Source organism: Anastrepha obliqua, chromosome 2, assembly GCF_027943255.1.
Source record: "Anastrepha obliqua isolate idAnaObli1 chromosome 2, idAnaObli1_1.0, whole genome shotgun sequence".
NCBI lineage: Eukaryota > Metazoa > Arthropoda > Insecta > Diptera > Tephritidae > Anastrepha > Anastrepha obliqua.
The window spans coordinates 110,548,739-110,571,850 of NC_072893.1; positions in this window are offsets into that span (position 1 = coordinate 110,548,739).

Below are 23,112 nucleotides of genomic sequence, written 5' to 3' on the forward strand. Positions count from 1 at the left end.
AAAAAATTTTTTTTTTAAGATTTATCGGCAATTTTGTTTTTCGGCTCAAAATCGATTTTTTTAATTATATAAGAAATTTTTTTTTAATTGCTCATAACTTAGTCAAAACCTATTTTAATAATTCTGGGTTCAAATGATCGTCATTACTGGCACGAGCGACAATATTTCAAAAAGTGTATTTTTTTTTTTAACTTTTTTCAAATCAAGAACACACCTCAAACTTCAATTGAGCCTAATGCCCAGTAGCTAAAATTGGTTGTTTTTGAGTAAAAAACCTGTTTCGCACTTCCTTTTTTTGCAAAATAATAAATTTGCATTGCATCATTTTGAACCCAGAATCATTAAAATCGGTTAATTTTTGATTAAGTTATATAGTTTTTACCATAGAAGGGACTTCGACTAATCTTTTTGGCAATTTGGCCCTGTGAGGGGCCATGAAGGTAGTGATTAGCTAATTTTATCTAAAATCCTTTCGTCCAAACAGTGTTAAATGCTGGGGAAACGTTGACAAAGATTGCCGAGCAATACTTTTTTTGTTCAAATGCATTTCTTATTTCATTGATAATGCATTTAAGGGGGAGCCTGGTTTATAAGGTCAAAAAAATCAATTTTTTTTTTGACGTAATAACGTCTTATAATTCGATTTAACAGGCTGCACGCACGAAAAAATGTGTCGTTACCTTGCTCATTAGTGTTACCTTGCTCATTTGTCGTTACCTTGCGCATTTGTCGTTACCTTGCTCATTGCCGTTATCTTGCTCACGCGTCGTTACCTTGCTTGAACAGCATGTTATGTTATGTTATGATATGTTATGTTATGTTATGTTATGTTATGTTATGTTATGTTATGTTATGTTATGTTATGTTATGTTATGTTATGTTATGTTATGTTATGTTATGTTATGTTATGTTATGTTATGTTATGTTATGTTATGTTATGTTATGTTATGTTATGTTATGTTATGTTATGTTATGTTATGTTATGTTATGTTATGTTATGTTATGTTATGTTATGTTATGTTATGTTTTTTTTTTTTTTTTTTTTCCTTGGGCTCTACGCGCTTACTGCTTTTCGAGTAATTTATTATTTCAATTAGTTTGTTTTCTAGAGCAAATATTTTCATACATATGTGCAGTATAACATTCAGATAGATTACAAGTATTTTCAATTACATAAATATTTTATAGTTTAACAAAACTAACTGAAATAAAATGCCTGCGATTGGATACAAGCAGTTAGATGGTTATTCTACTATATTACTATTATGATTAAGACATTAGGTAGGAATGTTTGAAGCATTGAAGTTTTTTAAATGATGAATTATTTTTTTGACAAATTCATTAAATGATGTTATCAAACTAGGATATTTTGAAATTTGTTTTATGTTGAATGCTGGAATATCATATTGTGCACAGAATGTTTCGTGTCTCTGTCGTGCACTGTGAAAGCGTGGGCAGTCGTGCAAAAGATGATGCATACTCTGCACAGTGAGTTGGTCACACGGGCACCAGTCTTCGTCAATGATTTTGAATCGCTTTAAGTATGCCTTGTTGAAACCATGGCCAGTAAAGAGCTGTGTCAATTCAAATGATATCCCAAAGAGTTGTCGGTATAGTTGCGCATCTTCAAGAATTGGAAAGAAAATCTTTGTAATGGAGCCAGTGGTATCGTCGGCATACTCCTGCTGCCATGACTCGAATATTTGAGAACGTATTTGCCGTATAGCATAGCTTAAGGGAAATGCAGTATATACTGGATCGACTCCTTGATTTGCTGCTTCTTTTGCCTGTTCATCTGCACGCTCGTTTCCTTCAATACCGATGTGCGATTTGACCCAGTAAAAGTGAATTCTGTGTCGCTGGCGAAGAAGGTACAGGTGCTGATGAATTGATGCAATTAAAGGATTGGGGTTGCTCCGATTTTGGATAGCTTCCAAACAAGAGCGACTGTCGCTATATATGACTAGCTTTTCAGTTTTCAATTCATTCTGAGCCCATTTCCGTGCAGTGTCAATTGCTAGAGCTTCAGCCTGGAAGACAGTGCATGTGTCATGTAATTTAAATTTACGTGACGTCCAGTCGTCATCTTGTTTATGAACGACAAAAGCTGATCCACAAGCGCCTGTTTCTAACTTGCTTCCATCGGTATAGATGTGGGTCGCATTTGCATCCATAGTATTGTCAGCTTCCTGTTGTGATGCTATACTTTCAAAACGTATAGACTGACGCTCGGAAGGATGTAGTTGATTTTTTGGTGTAGTGCGTTGCTCAAGCATGACGTTTAGTGTTTCATCATATACTCCGGATGTTATGTTATGTTATGTTATGTTATGTTATGTTATGTTATGTTATGTTATATTATGTTATGTTAATGTTACCTCATTCTCTATATCCATACATAATATCTATCAAACAAATAAAATTAAAATTTTCTTTTGAAAAATGCAACCATTCAATCAGTATTTTCTTATGACGTTATCACGTTAAACTATCGTCAGTAAACCGACTTTACAGACAACCTCTTTTTCGTTTTAAGCGATTCGTAATATATTTCAGAATATTCACACAAAGTTACAGAGCCTAACTCTCAATATTTCCGTAGATACAAAGCCAAAGGTAGGCGAGTATTAGGTAGTTACGCTGTGACCGGACAGCTATAGTACAAATTTTATCTTCTTTTCTCGACTTTTCATTTTTATGATTTCTTTGAATTGGCGTACATGAATGAAAAAAACGAATGAACCTTTTGAAATGAATCGTAGGTTGTTCCCTTCAGTATTAAATTCTCTTCTATTTGAACTCACAAAATAGATAAAAAAGAAATTTCAAGATTTTTATACCAAGTTAAAGTGAATTTCTTTTTTATAGAAAGACATTTTTTTCTTTAAAACCTCCAAAAAGTTGAAAGTTTGTAATTTCTCTCAGTTTTCTTAGTTCATCTAGAATAAAAATCATGATAATTAGAAATCCATTTAAATTTTTTGCTTTAGATAATAATTACGAGCTGTATTTTGTACGCCAGTTGAAAACTCCAGCGTTGCAGCGCTCTACTAATTTCTATGTTAAACATTTTTTTCAACTTATTTTAACCAGTACACAAATTGTTTATACTTTTTAAATGTTCATTAAAAGATAGAAAAAACTTTGCAGTGCTAAATTAATTTTTTCCTTAAAAAAAAATCGCAAAGAGATGCAATTTTTAGACCTCATAAACCTGGCTCCCCCCTTAACTTGTTCAATATTTCCGTCTTTTTCACAAAATCCAAGTCGATGTATTGGCATTATATTCTGACTATTAAGAAAATTAGTTATTTTATATATCAATACTTTATTGAAAAGTTTCGAGGGGCAAGGCAGAAAGCTGATTGGTTTATATGATCACAATAGCGTTGCACCCTTTCCTGATTTGGCTAACGTAATAATATTCAACCTTTTTAATCCTTTTAGAAAATATCCAAATTTTAGTTTAGTCTCGAAAAGATTTGTGATTAGAAAAGCAGCAGTGGTGGATAAACTAATTAAATGCGGTTATATCCAAGTGATTTTTTTTTGGATTTAACATTTCTTTTGTGTTTCTAATTTCGGACACTGTTGTTTAATATCATCAACACATTTTATAATGTTGGTTTTAGTGGGGATTGAAAAAATTGTTAAGCCATTTTAGTTGAAAACCCCGTCTTGAGATGTTTTGCAAAGCAATTCATTTTTTCCTCTGCAATTCGAATTCCCAAATGCTATTATCTCTCCTTAGTAACATTTCAGTGTCCATTAGTGGCTTAAAGTTTTTATTTGCTTCCCATAGATAATAATTTAGACTCTATGAGGAGACAATTTCGCTACAAACATTTTGAAGTGTTGCTCCCCTTCATTTTTCAGAGCTCCCCAAAATGTTTTTTCCTCATTTTTCAAATTAAATTTTGCGGTAGGAGATCTTAAGTTCTGTCATTCTCTCTGACATCATCTTGTTTCAGTGACAAGACGCTCGATCTGACCGTAAATTTTGTGATCAATGTAGCTGGTGTGGTCTAGAGACTGCAACTCAATCCAGAATAACCAACTTAACAGCGATTTAATCAACTCAAAATTTCCTGATGTGTGATGTCTGTTCAGAAATTTATAGAACTATCTCATAAAATTCGCTCAAAAATATTAAAAAAACTCATCTTTTAAAAGCAAACGACCAGCCACTGCGTTATCGCTTCTCAATGCGGTCCGAACAACAATTGAATTTCGGGTGACAAATCCGTCCGGAAAGCGATTTTCCCAAACGAAGAGTGTTTGGTTTTTGCCGCCGAACATAATTGCTAAGAACCCAACGTATGTGATAGTATTATTATGGGCCCATTTTAGTTGTCGATAAACTCCATAAAGCAACGACTGCCGAATTTTTATGTTATGAAACTGTAGGCGTTGTGCACTATTATATAATACATTTTTGATAGTGGTACACCTATGAATGTTAATATTTTCCATGTTCTTGCTACGAAGCTCATCGGCCTTACAATTTCTCTCCATCTCGCAATGGCCAGGAACCCCTGTTAAATTTGGCCATAGCTGTAACCAATGCTTTTCGTGTGCCTCGTCTCAGTACTCTTAGTAAAAAGGACAGCGGCAGGAACGTAAAAAAATAAAACACAACAATGCCAATGCGGTCTCCTCGCACCGCTATACCGAATTTGACAGAATTGCTATATATGTGAATTCACACAAAGTACAATTTATTCATGTACTGTTCGCGTAATTTCTGCTTCTTTCTTGCATCTTCGAATTTTTCTCACATCTAGCGCACTGTGACGGCACTTGTCTCTGATGGGCGCAATCTTGTATTCTATCGTTCTTGAAACGCCACAGCAGAGAATGGGCCCAACTACCGCTGTGTAGTGCCAGCGTATTATTCTCTGTTCCGTTCTCTATTTTCTACCAATTGACCTGCTGTAGCAGTACGTCGCTGTAGTTGCTTTGCGTATCGCACCTGCAACTGCGAGACTTCTGCTTAACTTTCTATCTAGCACCAGGCCAATATATTTAGCTCTTTTCTTACTCTAAGAGTTTTCCCCACTAAGGATATTTGTTTAAAGGCAGTTGGGTTATGACTCCTTTTGAAAAGTATCATATCCGTTTTCTCCGGATCCTCTCTAAACAGAGCACAATGCTGGATAGTGTTTTCCCGAGGCATAGGCGTAGGCAATTATTTTTCTTCAATATTTTCAAGTTCCTGGAGGAGACTGTTGACTGGCAAGTTTCACAGCAGTGGTGAGATTGTTTCTCTCTGAGGCGTACCCTTGACAAAAAATTTCTTGGTAGATGTTGCGCCTAATTCTGCGCATATCGCCCACCCAATTAGTATTCGTTCTATACAGGAGACTAGCGCGCTTTTACTCCTATCTTCGCCCCAAGGACTCTCACAAGGACGCACAGAGAGTTATAAGGAGAAGAAGACGGAAATGGTCGAACTGGAAGTATATCCAGGAAAGACAGACTTAGTACTCTTTACACAGAAGTACAAAAGTGGGAGGAGTTGAGTTGATACTAAAAACATCGACTAAATACCTAGGCATTGTTGTGGAGAACCAACTGTCATGGCGATTAAATGTTTTGCCTTATACTCGTGCTCGGTAAGACTTAGGACTTATCTCGTCGATTTACATATTGGATATATGTACATGGCGGTCATTAGACCAATAATACTCTACGGTTCGCTAGTCCACCATGGACGGCGTACGTTAAAGTGACTTACATTAAAATATTGGAAAGCGTGCAAAAGATAGCAGAAATATGGCGTTATGAGCACAACTTCAATAGCGGCCATAGAAAGAATTCTCAACTGGCATCCAATCAAACTAGTAGTAAGAAACTCAGCCAAAAGATCTGCTCTAAGATTGAAGTTGTCAGCGTCATTTTCACAGAGGCTTTCTAGTGACAGCAAAATTTTGGATCAAACGGTAGGTCAGACTACGTAATTCCACGCCTTGCGTCATTATAAGGGAAAATGGATGGCCGAAAGGTCTAGAATCCACAGGTCTAAAGTCCCAAACTTTTGTCCGCAATTGGATCTCCAAAAGCCTTTCAGACCCCCTAATTATATTTCAAGGTGAAATCTAAGTAGCGGAATTAGCTTTGGAGTTAACTCCTCTTAATACTCGGACAAAGATTTTCATTGATAGCCAAACGGCTATTAAAGCAACTACGGCTCCTTGCACTAACTAGGAAAATGTTCAACAGTGCAGATCCAAAATGGCTGAACTCTGGGGAAATCGGTGGGTCACTATTTACTGAATACCCGGACACACAGGAAAGAGAAGGAAATAAGAGGCCCGATGAGCTCGCTAAGGTAGGTATTTGCTTACCGAGATTGATGACGTCAGAAATATACTCATCAGTCTCCTTTCTGAAAATGGAACTAAATGAGGAACTAGTTCTAGAAAGGCAGTTGATACGGAAACCCTCAACCTCGTATAAAACTGCCTAAATTATGCTAAGTAATTATAATGCGAAAACTACAAACTTTATTTCAACACTCTCTAGGAAAGACTGCAAAATGTTGTTTGGAATACTGACGGGGTACATTCTCGCCCCACATCATGCAGCCAAATGGTCAATTAGTCCAGAACGATGCGTGTAACACATGCAACGAAGCGAAAGCTAGGGATACTTTGGAATACCTACTTTTCCACTCTCCTGCTCCTTGTAGGAATCGTCAAAGGTGCCTAGGAATAACATACGATAAGTATCCATGTTAGCAATGAAGACACTACTTTTATCAAAAAAAAAAAATTGTTTTCATTTTTCAACATAATCCCCTTTTAGAAAGATATACTTCTCTCCAAAATACGCCTCTGTTTCGGCGATGACTTCCTCGTGTAAGCTATTTTTTCCCCGTGAGCCATTTTTCCATGTTAAGGAAGAACTAAAAGTCGAAGGGAGCCAGATCGGATGAATACGGGGGCACTCCCCAGCAATTCATAACGTAATTCATGCAATTTGGCGGCGACAACTCCAAATGAATGTGCTGGAACGTTATCGTGGTGAAACAGCACCTTCTTTTTCGCTAAATGCGGCCGAGTCTCCTTAATTTGTTTGTGGAAACGGTCCAATGACTCACAGTGATCGTTCTTCCTTTTTCTAAAAAATCCATGAGGATGACGCCGTTCGCATCCCAAAAAATCGTAACAATGACCTTTCCGGCCGATGAGACTATCTTCACCTTCTTTAGAGCGGATTCACCGACAGAAATCCATTGTTGCTTAATTTCTGGTGTGTAATGATGAATCCAGGTTTCATCAACGGCGACAACTGGACGCAAAAATTCTTTCGGATCTCGCTTAAATTGCTCCAAACACTGTTTCATCGCCAACTTATCATGTAAAATATAAACTGCCGTTTCCTATGAACTTCGCGCACTTTCGTTCGTCGATCAGCGAGAATCGCGTTGTGACTTTTTGAATGATTTCCTCGGTTACCCCGTCTGCCGGGCATCCTGATCGCTTCTCATCAAAAACGGATGTTCGCCCACGTTTAAATTCATTGAACCAATATCTAACTGTGGTCATAGATGGCGAAGCGTCCTCATAGAAAGACTGGCAACACAATGGACTCTAGAGGCATAAGTGAGATCTTTTTACAGATCAGCCAGCACTACCTAACCAAGGAAAAGTCTAAAAATTATGCAGATTCTTAATGTGAATATACTCTGAGCCATTGGTAAGAAAATCATTAACAAACATTTTAGAGAATTATGTATATTTGCTTGAAAAAAGTTACTACGTACTAAATAATTTGTTTCTCTTCGCTTTGCTTTAAAAGTGTGCTAATAACAGGTGGCGCTAAAGTCATCCTCCTATCAGAAAATGCTATAAATTTTGCGATTGGCCCCTAATGTCAGTTCTGTTTTGACATTTGTGTAGTAAACACATGCGAAATACACGTTAATAAACAATGTTACCCTACACTGCTCCAGAACGCGGAATATTGCTGACTATTTATTTGACCAATAATCGGTCGATGACTTTGGCACAACGTGAATTTCGTCGCAAAACGCCTACTGGTGAAACACTGCGACGTTTAGCCGCTCGTCTCGAAGAGACTGGCACAACACGAGATGCTGCCAGGCGTGGCAGACCCCGGAGTAGCCGTTTTGCAGAGAGTATTGCTGCTGTAGCCGAGGATGTCATGGAAGCGCCGTCGACATCGACCAGACGACGTGCCACGCAAATGGGTATCAGTCGACGGTCTTTACAGCGAATTTTGGTACAATATTTTAAGATTTTTCCGTACAAAGTCCAGACGGTGCATCAGCTGTTAGCTGCTGACCGCCAATCGCGTCTAACATACGCTCAAGCCATCCTTAATCACCACCAAGAGGAAGATGATTTTTCATCAAAAATAATCATGAGTGATGAGGCCCATTTCCATCTTAGCAGGTACGTAAATAAGCAAAATTTACGCTTCTGGGGCACTGAAAATCCGCGTGTAAGCCACGAAGAGCCATTACACCCCCTCAAAGTCACTGTATGGTTTGCTGTTTCCGCTGGAGGAGTCATCGGACCTTTTTTCTTCGAAGACGTCGCGCGCCAAACGGTTACTGTGAATGGTGAGCGCTACAGAGCAATGATCAACGAGTTCTTTTTGCCGCAACTTGATGAATTGGGACTGGAAAACATGTGGTTCCAACAGGACGGTGCAACGGCACACACTGCACGTGCCACAACCGATATGCTGATGGATGCATTTCCCGGACGCCTAATTTCCCGTTTTGGCGATTTGCACTGGCCAGCAAGATCGTCTGATTTGACCGCTACAGACTTCCTTTTGTGGGGCTTTTTGAAGTCGCGGGTTTATGTCAACAAGCCTCAGACTCTTGCAGCTCTTAAAGCCAATATCCGTCAAGAATGTGAGGACCTATCGCCGGAAGTTTTGGCCAAAGTGATGGAAATTTTTTTTTTTTCGAACTCCATTTATTCCATACAATCTGTCATAACAATAAAAATAAGTACTATTTTTACCTACAATTTAAATAAGAATAGCTTAGAGTAAGAATTCCCAGTGGAATGCGTTACATAATAATGAACATCATATAACATATGCATCTTTGCATTAAATCGTTAGGCTGACATTTTTTTAATCTTGAGGAGTAGCTTATCTTGGAGAGGTTATTTGCTCGGTTATTCGGATGAGTGGCAAGTCGGTTGTTGTATCTCTGGCTGAGGTTGTTTATTTCTTCGAAAACTGTCGTAACTTTTAGGTCACGGTGCAATATCTCGTTTCGTACAAACCATGGCGCATTGGCACACATGCGGAGCACCTTTGACTGAAATCTTTGCATGATTTCTAGTTTTGATTTTGCAGCTGAGCCCCATAATTGAACGCCATACGTCCATATCGGTTTCAGAATAGATTTGTAGATAAGCACATTGTCTAGTGTAAGTGCTGAATTGTAGCCGATTAACCAGTGTAGTGATCGCAATTTCAGTCCAAGTTGCTTTCGCTTTAAAAATATATGCGATCGCCAAGTAAGACGCCGGTCTAATCGAAAACCTAAATATTTGGCATTATCTGTTTGTGGTATTGGAACGCTGTTAAGAGATACGGCAGGACATGAGCCATTTCGAAGAGTGAAAGTTATCTGCGCCGATTTGCTTTCGTTAGCTTTTATGCGCCATTTTTTCATCCAGCCGCTAACACTGTTAAGGTTTTCTTGTAGGTAATCAGAAGCAATTGAGGGAAGGGTACTCCTGACCATGACGACAGTATCATCTGCATATGTGGCTGTATGTGTGTTCTTTGATAGTGGAAGATCTGCCGCGAACAAAGTGTACAAGACGGGGCCTAGAACATTTCCTTGTGGTACACCTGCTCTGATTGCGTGAAGGTTAGTGGTTTCGTTGTTTACTTTAACAAGAAAATGTCTATTTTGCAAATATGATTTTATGAGCAGTTGCGCGGTTAGCCCTGCTTAAGCTTGTATAGCAGGCCTTCATGCCAGACTTTATCGAAGGCTTGCGTTATATCTAAAAATGCCGCTGGACAGTATTGCCGCCTCTCAAGTGCTTGTCTAGCGAAGTCATACACACAATTAACTTGCTCTATGGTGGAGTGATACTTACGAAAACCAAATTGGTGGGCTGGAATGAGATTTCTTTGCGCAATTATTGGATTTATCCTTTTTAAAAGCAGCTTTTCGAAGAGCTTGGAGGCAACAGGCCTGTAATTGGATACCACACTCGGGATCTTCCCTGGCTTTTATATAATATAAGGATGTTTTCAGCAACTTTCCACTGAGTTGGAAAATACTGTTGTTTGATCATCGCGTTAAATATAATGGTGAGGAATTTGTATCCACATTTGGGCAGTTCTTTTAAAACCCCACTAATTATTAGATCGTAACCTGGCGCCTTTTTGGTTTTAAGAGTTTCGGTTGCTGCGTATCTAACTTCTTTCCAGGTAAATCGTACAGTCGGAAAATCCATTTGAATCGGAGCTGAGAGAAATTCGTTAACTTCTGAGTCTACCTCCGCTTTTTGACTCAGAAATGGTTGGAAAACATTTGATAGATGTTTGGCAAACTATATTGCTTTTTGTTTATCAGTTTTTGCCCAATCTCCATTATACGTTTTTATCGCTGCGTTGTGAGGCGTTGGTTGTGAGATCTTTTTCGTTGCCTTCCAGAGTGAGTAGTCAGTAGCATCCGTAGGTGACAAGTTGGATAAGTATTCATGCAGTTCTGAGTTTTTTGCGTCTCTTATAGTGTTTTTTAATTGTTTTTTGAGCTTATTTAGTTTTTTTTTGTCGTTCCTGTTTCTGGTGCTTTGCCATATGCGCCGAAGCTTTCGTTTTTCTGATATTAAAATTTGACGTGATCGTTAATGTGCGCTTCAGCGTGAGTGTGCTTAATTTCTGGCGTAGCGGTCCACGCAGCTTTTTGAATGCAGTTGTTGGAAATCTCAACGGCCGTGTCCAGATCAGAGTTGGATTTTAGTGGAATATTTTGGCACAGTGTATCCTCGACTAGTTCTTTACAGTATTCCCAATTTGTCATTTTATTGTGTAGCTTTGGTGGCATTTCCTTTTTTTGAAAACAAGAGTTTATTGTTAACAGCAAAGGTGAGTGGTCCGATGAGAGATCTAGACATGTGTCTATGGAGACCTGATTTTTAGATACACCTTTGCATATGCAAAAATTTATAAGATCCGGTGTTTTATTTGGGTCACTAGGCCAGTAAGTGGGTTGTCCTGTTGAGACGTGAAATAATTTATTGGCCTGCATTGCTTTGAGGAGTTCGCACCCTCTTGGAGTTATTAAGCGTGAGCCCCATTGCGGATGTTTCGCATTGTAGTCGCCACCTGCTACAAATCTAGGTCCCAACGATTTGAAATACCTTTGGTATTCAACGCTTTTTATTGATTGATTTGGAGTGCAGTACACAGAAGCAATCACAAGAGAGCTCTTTCCATCTATGACTGTTATAGCAGTCGACTGTAGATTGTAATTTTTAGTGTTTCCATGAACCATATGCGCAATATTATTTTTGATTAAGTGATGGAAAATGCCATAAAAAGGGCTCAAATGGCAATCAACTGTGGCGGCGGTCATTTACATGACATCATATTCTCGACTTGATGTAAAAAAAAATGAAAAGACCAAATAAAAATAATCCACAAGAAGAATCAAAGTTTTCCATTTTTTTTTTAAATTACAGCCAAAAAACATCGCAAGGTTACTTTTGCGCCACCTTGTATTTGAATGTCCCTGTACAATTAAGGCCCCCATTTACAATTTAATACATTGAAATGTTTAAATGCTTAGATCTCCCTTCGTTAAAACATTTTCTTCCCTTTGGCGAATCAAACCGGTGTTCTTGTGGGCCATAAAGCGATACACCACGCACTCAGGTACACATGGTTCTGGAGGGCTCTGCCTTATTGCCTATTAATATGCGGTATATGTACATAATAATTATAAAATTAAAACACGAAAAACATGCGCTCATTTATGTGCATAGATCTTTAAATTAATATAAAATATTCGCATTCGCGAACAAAACAATAGCCACTAAATTTGTAAAGGGTAGCTGAAAAAACATTCACACCTGCGAGTTTGCATCGCACCACCTGAAAACAGAAAAAACATGCTTGGAAAATTCAGACGTGACGCCTGGCCATAAAACATTGTATCAAAAAACACGAACAAAAAACACAAATTTATGAATACGCAGCTACAATGTTGGCCACCGGCAGCACCAGCATTAAAACGCGAATCGCAAAGACAGCAGCTCACCACGTTGTCAGCAATAAAAACAACAACAGTTACAGCAAAACCTAGTAGCAAAAAACCACAACAACTGTTAATAAAAAAACAGATACGTCGCCGTCATTCCGTCAGCGAATTAGCCGCGCTGGCAATGGTAGCGGCACGCTTTGAAGTCCGCTTTGATTTCCGGCGGGGAGATAAGACTTTACGCTTAGCTATAAAAACCAGCAACAATTGCATTAACAACTACACTTTTTTATGTATTACTCACTCCTTCATTGCTGTTGCAATGCCAACAAATTGCAAATCGAAAATGAATTGCCGCATTGCTGCGAGCTTAATTTTTTAATTTTTGCGCATTGTTCGCGCCAGCAAAGTGTCTGTTGCGGCTGTTGCGGCGATCTGCTAGCGCATGGGTTGGGAAAATGGCCACAATAGCTTTGGAGGAGTGTAAGCATAGCACACGGTGCGCACAGATACCCACGTATCATATACCTGTATACATACATATATACATTTTTTTTGCTCGTATTGTTTTGCGAATGCAATGAGCAGATGCTTATCGGCGTGCAATCGTCTTGGCAAAGGGGCGTTGATGGCGGCGCGGACTTGCGTTGCAAATGTGCAACGAATTTTGTAATTTGCCACAACTTAGCCCGACTGGCACATAAGGCTAAAAGGAAAGCGGTGGATAGGGGAATGTAGGCGTGAGGAAAGGCGAGATGAGTGCTTGCGGGAGCACTCAGGAACGAACAATTGTATGAAATAAAGGCGGAAGGCAGAAGCGCCGTATGATGATGAGTGTGGGCAAAAACGTAGTAGATGAAGATGTAAACGTATGCTAAGAGAATGAAAAGGAATGGGAATCACAAAGCGGCGAAGGTGTGCCTATAGAGTAGTATTGAGTACAACTATTAAGTTTGATTTCTTTTCATTATGGTAATTCACACTCGCAACATTTACTCTGTGCATTGCGATTTCATATGAGACGCCCAAAAGAGACGACCACACACATCTCTTGAAAGTCAGATCCAAGTGCATACATATCAAGTACATACACATCATTGCGACCACTCATTTAGGTTAAGCCTAACTAATTTATTTCTTTCCAAAAGAAAAAGAACAAAACGCTATGTTGCCACAGAAAGGGGCGTCGTTTATTTAGGACTCAGCATAACACCGATAATAATGCGAGTAATAAAAATACGAGGGGTGCCTTTTATATGTCGGGATTAGAGAACAAAAACAAATTTTAATAATCGAAAATCACTTTATTGTTTTTCAAAATATTCTCCATGAAGATCTATACACTTTTGCATGCGTTTGAACCAATTGTCGAAGCACTTTTGCCACTCTGAATGAGGTACCTCCAAAACATGCATTCTGAATGCCGCAACCGCTTCTTCAGGTGTCGAAAAACGGAGACCTCTCAGTTTGTTTTTTACGTACGGGAATAAAAAGAAGTCGTTCGGTGCCAAGTCAGGACTATACGGCGGATGACCCATTAATTCGATGTTTTGGGTGCTCAAAATGCAGTTGTTTGAGCCGATGTGTGAGAGCTCGCATTGTCCTGGTGAAGAGTGATCCGTCTTTGACGATTGGTTTATCTGATTTCTTGGAAGACAACTGGCAAAGAAATGGTTGTGTACCACTCAGAATTTACTGTTCTGCGTTGTTCTAGTGGTACGGTTGCGACATGTCCAGTTTTTCCGAAAAAACAGGCGACCATTTGCTTGGAAGTGCTTCGTGCGCGAACAACTTTTGTTGGATTTGGCTCATCTTGAAACACCCATACAGTCCACTGCTGTTTACTTTCGGGCTCATACGCGTAAATCCACGATTCATCACCTGTCACGATGTCATAGACGTGTTTCGAAGCCCGCGATCGTATTTTTTGAGCATTTCCTTCGACCAATCGACACGAGCCTTTTTTTGAGCGATTGACAAATTGTGTGGGATCCAACACGAACAAATTTTTTTGACAGTCAAATGTTTATGCAATATTAAATGTATGCTGGTCCCACTAAGGCCTAAGATTGTCTCAATCTCACGATAGGTCACATGACGATCTTGCAATATCAGTTCGCGCACAGCATCAATGGTTTTCGGAACAAGAACTGATTTTGGACGACCTTGACGAAATTCGTCTTGAATGAATCTTTTAAGTTACTGTAAACAACACAAATAGCGCTGGTATTTCAAAACGTTCTGAGTACGTAAAAGCCAAAAAATGTCAAACTTTGCGATACAGCTGTCAGTTGCCAGATTGCAACACCAGAGTTGCCAAATCCCAACATATAAAAGGCACCCCTCGTAATTAGTAGGGAATTGAGTAGTAAAGTTCTCTCTCGTCGAACAAAAATCACACTTCATAAGTCACTCATCACATTTCTCCTATGTATAATGGCGCAGAAGCTTGGACGATGATAACATCCGATGAGGTGTCCTTTGGAGTGTTAGAGAGAAAGATTCTACGGAAGATTTTTGGACCCTTTCATGTAGTTGATGATGAATATCGTAGACGATGGAACAATGAGCATTATGAGCTTTACGGCGACATAAACATAGCGCAGCGAATAAAGATCCAGCTGCTTCGTTGGCTATTATGTTCTCCGAATGGACAAAAAGGCATCAACTCTAAAAATATTTGAAGAAGTAAGTGCTGGTGTTAGCATAGGAAGAAGAAACCCGCTTTTGTTTTGGAAAGTTCAGGTAGAAACGGCTACACTTATTGTCTCTAACTGGCGCCGGTTAGCACGATAAAGAAACATGTACTGTCACTCTTACCTTATTTGCTACAGATATGTGTACTATTATTTTGTAATGTGTTCTATATTTCATATTTCATAATATTTTGCGAAAATGGAAAAACAGAGTATGAAGATATTATATTTCCTGGGGACTCCACGCGATTCTATTTCCAAACTCGTAGCTGTAACTTGCGTAACTTTACCGGGAAAACTAGGGTTACCATTTAACTCCCACTGCAGAAACTGTGGGGAGCTTTCAGAGAAGGAGACTGTTGAGCACTTTCTCTGTAAATATCCGAGCTCGACAGCTTCTTTTCCGACAGTTTGGGGCAGTGCACCAACCTAAATCCCTTCAATCTCCAATATTTCAACAAATTTGGCTGACTGTAGATATCTACCTGTTGGAGGTTTCATAATGGTATCAAAACGCGGATTTAGTGCTAATTCGGGAGTAACAGACTGGTATTCAACCATTTCACCTACCTACCTTCCCAACGAAAAAATGTAAAAAAAATTGTTTGGCGGTTAATAAATTAAATTAGAAATAAGGAATCTCGAAACAAATTTTAGAGCTTTTGCTTTCATTGCCCTTTTTGTTCAGAATTGTCCGTAGAATACTTCAGTCACCGCAGCAAAGTAGAGAAAAATTTTACCCCTCCTAATGTGCATTCATACGTATCAATAACATCGCGTGGAGTCGTGCCGGCTAGAAAAAAACATTGTGCAGCGTCCATTGCCTTTCGTCGGCGAAATATCAACGATACTAAATAAAGTACTCAAACGTATTTAAAAGTACTAAACACAAGTACAGAGATTAATAATCACTTTTGAAGTCAGCCGACCAGAAAACTAGTTAATGCTAGCCAACGACAACGCAACATGGCAATGTGTGGCATTAGGCAGCAGAAGGCAACAGCATATCGAGAACGAAGTCAAAAGCAAAATAAGAAAAATAAAACCCAAACAGTAAAATACTCACAAGAAACTTGCATTAAACTGTAGCAAGTAGTATATGTAAAACAAAAAGCACTAAAAGAAATATATAAAAAAAAATAGAAGAAGAGTAAAGATGAGCAATAAGAATGCGAAAAAATATCGCAATGAGTGGGCAAATACTCAAACCTTTCAAGCCCCATCATTTTCATACGCTTCTTTCTATTTGTGCAAATTTGCCAGAGGACCGAGAGTGGGTTAGACTTAAAACCGGTGCAAATACGTATATATGTACATTAGGGCGGGTCGATTTAAAAATCGCTCATTGCTCTGTGAAAATCGTATTCCAGGGATGAAAATAAGAAACTTTGCCGAAGGAACCATACCTCTAAAACGAATTCTGATGTCCCCCATTTTGGGTCGAACGAAAAATCCCACTTTGATCCATTTAGAGTGCTCCAATCGAGTCCAAATGTATGACCGACCCCCACTAACTTTGGACGGCCGATCCACCCATGCCAGTGGCACACCCCCTGGAACTCCCCTGGGGGGTTCCCCATACAATCATTTCAAAATATCACCATTTTTGGCCTTTACATGAGAAAAGAAACTAAAAAGTTCGACCCAAATTGGGGGACATCAGAATTCGTTTTAGAGGTATGGTTCCTTCGGCAAAGTTTCTTATTTTGATCCCTAGAATACGATTTTCACAGAGCAACGGGCGAGTTTTTTGCCTCCCCACAAATCGACCCGGCCTAATGTACATCCGTTTGTATACACAGTTGTGCATGGATCGAAGAAATATTGTCAGCAATACTCGTATTACTAGATGTTATTTGCATTGCGGACGAATTTACTGCTGTTTGTAAGTTGGCCGCACGAAAAATGTGTACGAACGTAAAATTTGCGTCGAATTGAAATCGTATAGAAGTCTCATGAGTGTAATCACATGCTTTACACAACTTATTACTGACATTGAGTGTCCTCCAGCGTGATTGCGGCGTAGGCATATTCGTTGAGCAAATACAGTATTATAGTGACTGCGGCGATACCTCTTCCAATGTGCGCAACATTGCATTTGATGGCATTCTTAGGGCGTTCGCAGACCAAATATCCACGAAACAGATGTCGATTGTCCAGTCAAACAGTCCAAACCATGGTCCAGTGTAGTTTGCGACAAGGAAAATATTAAGGCTCTGCACATGTAGATCCTACAAATGAATATTCATTCTACTAAAACAATATCCACATCTTGCTTTGACTTTCTTATCTACAGGTGGTATTGAAATCGTCCATTATCAGATATTTTTGACAGATCACACGTGACATCGGATATTGTCATCATACACACTTCTGCGCCATACGATAGCACGGGCATGATGAGAGTCTTATAGAGTGTTAGTTTTAATCGCCGAGAGAGTACTTTACTACTCAATTGCCTACTTAGTCCAAAGTGGCATTTGTTGGGAAGAGAGATTCTTCGTTGGATTTCAAGGCTGACATTGATATCGGTATTAATGTTGTTTCCTAAATAAACGAAGTCTTTACAACCTCGAAATCATAACTGTCAACGGTGACGTGGGCGCCGATACGCGAGTGCGCGGACCACAGGAAGTAGTTCGTTTTGTCCTCATTCACCACCAAGCCCATTCGCTGTGCTTCTTTATCCAGTTTGGAAAAGGCAGAACTAACAGCGCAAACCAAATTGCCTTTTCAAAAAAAGATATGGTGACAAATAAAAAATGATAGAAACAAGATTGCGCCCATCAGAGCGTACGTGACGTCACGTTTGCTGAGTTGTGCAGTATTGCCAACCATTTGCTCTTCGCAATAAATTTAGTGCTTTTTTATACCGAAAATGCGACAATTTTTAAGTTTGGTGTTTGTTTCTTATTGTTTTTAATTTAAGGCTAGCGAAACTTTAGGTTAAAAAAAACTGTATTATAATACAAAAGAAGTTTAAAAAAGGCCACTCTGAGAAGATTTTAGTGCTAATGAAAATTTTTTTACTCCTATAAAATTTGATAATTTGAAAGTGCAAATTTAATTTTTGGCTCCATTTAAGGCTATGGTTGGTTGGTTTAAGGGTGACCCCGCATCGGAGTGCCACATAGACCGCAAGTTGGGTCCGTTGTGTTGCCCTAGAGCTCATTATTTTAAATGATTTCCCCACCTAACCGAGATTTTTATTGTAGATTTTGGTCAAAGATATTAATTCGTTTCGAAAATTTGATGAGAGATTCGATTTTCAGGTCCGAGAGTACTGAAAGATTGTCAATTGTTGGAGAGCCTAGAAGAGCGAGTCGACTTCTGGCTAGACCGGGACAACTGCACAGCAAATGTCTGCTCGATACTTCCTTATCTTCGTCCTCGCAGTATCTGCAAAAATATTAAATGCCCATCTCCCAACTCTTCTTAAGATTGAAAACCTTTTTACACATTTTAAAAAGCCTTTGAATTTATTGAGTGCGAATTAAAACCATAGAGGTGTAATCGTTTCTTCCGGTCATCAATCCTTAGTGAGACATAGAGCATCAAGAGGTGTATTCATAGTAAAAATAAGCAACAAAATACCTGAAAATACTAAAGAAACCATACTGACATTTTTACAAAAAGAGTACCTTATCTAGTTACATAACTTCAAATATAGCAAAAAAGTCGTTCCCCTAATAAAAGAGTCTCGCTTAACAAAAAAACTCATAAATTAAATTGTACATAAGCATAACACATTTATTTAAAAAAAACGCACATTCTACAGACAATTTGTCACGCATACAAAGTTCTTTAAGTAACACAATAAAAATTTCGTGTTTTATTTTCTTTAAATGGGCATTTAGTGCGTTTTTATATCCAAAGCTAGGCAACTCTGCAGTAGCGAGAGAGAGATTTGACTGCCGAAAGCAGAAGAACACCAACAACACCGGCAATCGCGGGCAATGCCACCAGATGTTAAAAAAAAGTAAAGCTAAATAAAACTGAGTGAATTATTTAAATAATTATTAAAAAATGTATATTTTACAAAATTATAAACATTACTTTTAATTAGAATAGGCTAGAAAAATGTCATGTGGAATGAACTAAAACTCCGAGACAAAAAATAATAAAAATAACAAAAAAAAAATGATAAATCAAGTTACGAAAATGGTAATCTGGCCATACTGGAGCTAAAATCACGTAACTAGTTGTCAAATTCGCTGAGCGCAAAGTAACGGGACCACGATGGGCGCCATCTCATTATTCTTTGCATCATGGTGACAAATATTGTTCGACCGTTAAGGAAGTAAATATTTACTCCGATACCCAATCGGCAATTAGGGCCTTGGGCTCGCTGTTTGTGCGTTCGAGATTGGTCGGGGAATGTCTGGCTTCTCTCTCGATTGCATCCGAATACTTCATCATTAGGCTCATTTGGGTTCCCGGGCACAGCGGCATAGAGGGAAACTGCTGGGCTGGTGAGCTGGCTAGACAGGGAACTTTGGAGACGGTTTCGTCGCGAAATGAGAGAATTGGGGTTCCCCTGAGAACCTGTGGTCTGCTCCTGGAAAGATGAGCCTCGAGTCAACTCAGCGAGCGCTGGGCTAGTGCGCAAACGTGCAAGGTCGCGAGATCCTTCTGGCCATGGGTAGATCGGGGACGCTCAAGGGAACTCCTAAGGCTAACAAAGCCCCAGCTCTCAAATTTGGTGGGCATCCTTACCGGACATTGTCCGTTAGGTGTTCACGCTGTAAGACTTGGGATTGCCTCAAGTCCGTTCTGCAGAAACTGTCTGGCGGACGAGGTGGAATCATCTCAACACCTTCTTCTCAGCTGCCCTGCTCTCGTCTGGCAAAGACTTAGACATCTGGACTCTCACTTTTTCGCTACGCCTGCGGATATAGCCGGTGTAAATATCATAAATTTGGTGAAGTTCATTAGTAGCCTGTTACGGCTAACTACGAACGCAAATCAGCCCCCGTCGGCGCCGTCATAAAATGTATGGTCATCATCGTATCTAATCCCAAGGCTCCTTCTTCCTTCCCATCTCCTTTCTCCTCTCCCATGTATGGCACCACAACGGACGAATTTCTTAACATTTGTCCAAGTGAGCCCTTTAGCTAGGGCAGCCATTTAACCTAAACTGTTCGACCGGAATACTGTCCGAAATTTCAAAAAATGAAATCTGTCGCCTGAAATTACTATAAGCCGCATCCCAAAAAAGGTTGAATTTGTAATCGAACTATCATATCTTAATATTTATGCAATTAGTCTTCTTAGAGTCAATTAATGAGCAAAATGCAATCGTACTAAAAAAAAATGTAGGATCAAAATAATCTACAGAATAACAGAATGCTATAATGAATTCCATTTTCTTTATCAAACAAGTATTTATATTATATATTCATTATCGAAGTGCATATGGTGGCCGTTGTACGCGACGTCTGCTTTGGCATGGCTTGTCGATAGAGGATTCTGGGTTCCATTTACATACATATAAGTGTGTTGACTTGTTGTAATGGTTTTTTTCTTAGTTTCAGTTTTCTTTTAATGGATTTTTCGAAATGTATAGCACTCCCTGATAAAATATTTTTTTTTGAACAGTTTCCGCTAGACTTATAGGTGGATTGGTACCAAAACTAGTTTTACTTAAACGAAGAATGTGCAAGTAGTAGAACTGCAAAGCGTATGCCTGAACACATATTTTAGTATTAAACAAACATTTAGTAAATTTTAATACAATAAGTTTTTAATTTAAATATTCAGTGAGTGCTGTGCATCAACGACCTTTCGAATAAACGTCGAAACTTCTATACAAAATAATTTTTATCTATCGAGCTTTGAGCACTTGGCTTACATAGGTCCGAATAATAGCAAATACTATATTTCGTCCGCCTTCACATCTTTGCAACTTATACAGAAGGCACTCCAAAGAACTAAGTTCTCTGATCCCTATACTATCAAGTTATTCTATACCATTACATCATTTAGATAGTTTTATTTTCAGACCATGTAGTCAGCAAGCTATCGCTACAACGAGCGTGCGTAAGCAATTTTTCGCAAATATGCCCTTCGGTTTTTGAACTTTATTGATCCCATGCCATCATATTCTGGTGGTCTCATCCTGATAAGACTCGAGTCCTTAGAAACTCGTAGGTCTACACTTCTGTCCTTTACTCATAATATCATTACTGGAGGCATTGATTGCCCCTCCTTGTTGGAAAGTATTCAATTTAATGTTCTCCATCTACAATCCGCAATTCGGAGGTATTTTAGGGAAATTATATTCTTGATTGCACCTAATGGTGTGAATACCGATTCCGCAGGAACGTTATTTATGGCAAATTTCGCTCTTGCCAGTTCCTCTCGACCGATGGCCCGGGCCCCAGATTAAAGTAACTTTATGGTTTTCACTCAAGGTGGTAAGGCTATTCCTACTTTATTCCACCAGTTTAGAGGTTGTTGTAGCCGAACGTACAAATTTGTCAATTTTAAGTCTATGAGCCAATCCACTTTCAAGGCGTCTGTATAGACTGTAGTGCCGAAGTGGTTAAGTGAGAATCCCTTACTCCATTCCTCCTGAGATGGAATGTGAATGGCAAAGTTTTTTTATTGAATGTCATAGTCACGGCCATCAGATTTTTGTTTTCAGCGATAATCTTAATTTAACCTAAATGCACTTATGGTTCCCATCTTCTTGATATATACATAGATATACCGGAATAACGTGTCTCAGTGCATTAAGAGCATATTCTATATTATAGTTGTAATGTTGACTTTAATAAATAAATTTGGTAGCGTGCAACCAATCAAGCAATACCCAATAAGGATAGCGGTTATTAGACGATGTGGAGTCCTCTCACCGTTTGTATGGAACGCAGTTGTAAATAAACTTCTGTTAATATTGGAATCGGTGGAATGTAAGGTGATAGCTTACGCCGATGATGTTGTTATTGCTGTCTCTGGTAAATTTGTATCTATATTAAATTTGTATACCCAAATGGGTTGGCGCGTGATTACCATTCGGAATTCACAGAGAGAACGTTGGTTCGAATCTCGGTGAAACACCAAAATTAAGAAAAACATTTTTCTAATAGCGGTCGCCTCTCGGCAGGCAATGGCAAACCTCAGAGTGTATTTCTGCCATGAAAAAGCTCTTCATAAAAATATCTGCCGTTCGGAGTCGGCTTGAAACTGTAGGTCCCTCCATTTGTGGAACAACATCAAGACGCACACCACAAATAGGAGGAGGAGCTCGGCCAAACACCCTAACAGGGTGTACACGCCAATTATATATATATACATAATACAAAATGCTCTAGATATACTTTCTAGGTGGGCAGAAAAGTGTGGTCTAGGAGTAAACTTAGACAAAACACAACTCATATTGTTCACTAGGAAACACAGAATCCCTCAGCTAAGTCCAATTATACTCAAGTGGTGAGCTCGTGTGATTTCGGAAGAACCCAAGTACTTGGGACTAAACATTGATAGGAAATAGACTTGGAAGTAAAACATCTTAGAAAGAGTTAAAAAAGGGAGCCTAGCTTTTTACGCCTGTAAGAGAGCTTTAGGTAAGACCTAGGGAATTAAACCCTAAGTTGCTTATTGGTTTTATACTGCTGTTATCAGACCTATTCTTCTATATGGAAATGTTGTCTGGTGGTGTGCTATGCAGAAAGAGACCTATTCTAATTTATTGAATAAGGTGTAGAGATCTGCGGAATTAGCTATTGGCGTGTTACATCTGCCACCACTGGATCTCTTCTACAAATACTCAGCGGTCTGTTCCGCTTTAAGGCTCAGAGCGAGTTTAAAGTGGAAGACTGTTACACATGGACATTCATCCATCTTAGACTCGTATACGGATATACCCAGAGATTGTGATTATTACCCTCCCATTCTCTGCTTCGAAAGGAATTTCTCAATGAAAATCCCTTCTAGACTGGAATAACTTAAAGAAGATCCATCACCCAACAAACCTGTTAAGATCTACACGGTCGGATCTAAAATGGATACCGGTGTATGATCGGGGTAATATTGCGAAGAGCTTTTTATCAGTTAATCCTTTAAACTACCGTAAGATGGTTAGAGATAAATATAACATCATCAACAGATTCTGCATTCTATCAGGCAGCCAAGCTGGCCTACGGGCTCTGGGTGCATTCCAAATAACATCAAAGAGTGTCTTACATTGAGAAGGCTAAA